Raw genomic sequence first — 2,706 nt, forward strand, 5'->3', positions numbered from 1 at the left:
TAACTTTTAGACTCTTCAATTTATGAATCCAATAATTTACTTGCCACAAAAATTAAAAACTTAAATGGACACGTAGTGAAAAATTGGAATCCACTTGAAATCCAATGTATAATCTAATTAGATTTGGACTCTTCAATGTTTATACTCAATAATTCACTTGACACAAAATTTAAAATTAAATAAAACGCGTGACGCAAAATTGAAAATTCAATTAAAATCTAATTGGACTCTCTCTATCTCTCTCTCTCTCTCTCTCTCTCTCTCTCTCTCTCTCTATATATATATATATATATATTAAGGAACTAGAACTAATAGTGCAGATACAGCAGGTCTAAAATAACAAATGGATTAGATTATATGACAATTGGTAATTGATGATCTATACAACCAAAAAGGAAAATCATAATTCAGAAGCCCAGACAATAATTTCTATTTTCTCGTATTAGGCGCCATTCTGTAAGGGAGCAAAAGGAATGGGAGTTGGCCAACATGGTAGCACAAAGGTGATATTACACTTACTTCCAAGCAGGGTATCACAAAAGACTTCCAGTTTTGCTCCCAATTGCTAATAAAACCTTCATTCAATCGCAATACAAGATATCTCCATCATTGGATGAAAAGCTAGATAGTGAAGAGAAATTTCAGTGCGTACTTGTTGTTGAGCCAGGAGATTTTTTGAGACCAATGGTTGAAAAACACTTCATGCTCCAAGACCATTTGCCTCCCCTTCATTATCATAGTCCTTGACTCCAAACACGTAAAACTACCTAAACGAAACCACATGAAATCTGACATATTCTCATGCACGCTTGACACACTTTAAAACAATCAATTCTTTCATCAATGACTGATTATTTTTTTCTTTAAGAAGAGCGGTAGCATCAATTTTTTTGAGTTGCTCAGTCTGACAAAAGGTGGAGTTCACTTGGTTTAATTGATGTAGCAAGCTCTAATTGGATCTGTTGAGTATACATTGCAATATCTGCACTATTAGTTCTAGTTCCTTAATATATATATATATATATAGAGAGAGAGAGAGAGAGAGAGAGAGAGAGAGAGAGATAGATAGAGAGAGTCCAATTAGATTTTAATTGAATTTTCAATTTTGCGTCACGCGTTTTATTTAATTTTAAATTTTGTGTCAAGTGAATTATTGAGTATAAACATTGAAGAGTCCAAATCTAATTAGATTATACATTGGATTTCAAGTGGATTCCAATTTTTCACTACGTGTCCATTTAAGTTTTTAATTTTTGTGGCAAGTAAATTATTGGATTCATAAATTGAAGAGTCTAAAAGTTACACATTTTTTAAGCCACAGGTTTCCAAAAAATCTAATGGTCAAAAAGAAAATTAAACATCATCATTCTTTACATCACTATTTTACTTTTAAGCTCAACCTCTTTTTAAATCATGTGGTATTCAAATCCTATAATAAATGTATAACAGCTCATTGTTGTGATTTACATAATTTTGTTAGTATTTATCCACCTTCTTTTTTTATCATATTATTTTTTATTGTGATAATTGGTAATGAGCTCTAGGTAGTATGGAGTCAGCTTTTTTTTATTTTTTTATTTATTTTTTTATGTGGATAATTTAAAAAAGAGAAAGTAATACAATGTTTGATGTGGATAGCTCGTTATTTATTGGGGATGAGGTTTCTTTTTAGAAATTGATATGTTGTAATTATTTGAAATGTTTTTTTATTTTTATTTTTATTTTTATTGGAACATGCTTGAACCATATCATTGTGGCTTTTAGATGAATGTTGATTGATACTTACAGCATCATCTGTGCGTCGCACAGGCCCGTTGCTAATTCTTATAATAGGCAGGCCGCACTCCATTTCAGATACTGTTGTTAATGCCTAGATGTCTTTGAACATGCATCATCTCTTCTCCTTAGCACTCAAGCACTTTGTAGTTTGTACATGGAGAGGTAATATAATGCCTACAAGAGCGGTGACCTTTGGGCTTAATTTCAAAATATTTACAACACAAGATAAGTTTTTTTTCCCCCTTTTCATAGAAATGCTATTAATTACCAGTAACTAGATTGCGGACATAGAAAGTTCTTCCATATTACCACCGCACACCCTTTGGTGCGATGGTCACTCCACAAGTATAAATGCTTGTGGAGTATGGGGGTAAGGGCCGAGGTTCAAATCTCCAGGGGGGAACTTTAGACACATATACACTTAGATTAGGCTAGAGTAGAATTCTATCTTGTAAAAAAAAAAAAAGGGTTCTTCCATATTAATTATATATAGGTTTTTTGTTGCTCAAGATCACTTCACGAAACGGAAGAAGACAGCTATAAACCTAGAATATTTAGGTTAGTTAATTGAAATAATGTCTTCATATATTTTGTGTTTTGATAGGGAAATGATAAGATTTTGTTTGCTTGTAGATCCCACATAAATGACCAGTACTATTCTGAGCAATACAGATTACAGACCCGACTGTCGGCCCTGTTAATGGAAGACATGCTTACATACCATTCCATGTGAGTCTCTATAATTCGAGCCAAATTATGCTTGCTATATGCTTCATATCCACTGCGCCAATTTAAGGAAGTTCCAGTTTACGATATCATGTTAATTGAACAGATTTAATTGACCTGTAATAAAATACCAGCCTAATTTTCTCCTCTTTAAATATGACTTGAGGGAACTTGTAACTTATCCCAAAAAAAAAAAAAAAA

This window comes from Quercus suber, unplaced genomic scaffold, assembly GCF_002906115.3.
Source record: "Quercus suber isolate HL8 unplaced genomic scaffold, Cork oak 2.0 scaffold_108, whole genome shotgun sequence".
Classification (NCBI taxonomy): domain Eukaryota; kingdom Viridiplantae; phylum Streptophyta; class Magnoliopsida; order Fagales; family Fagaceae; genus Quercus; species Quercus suber.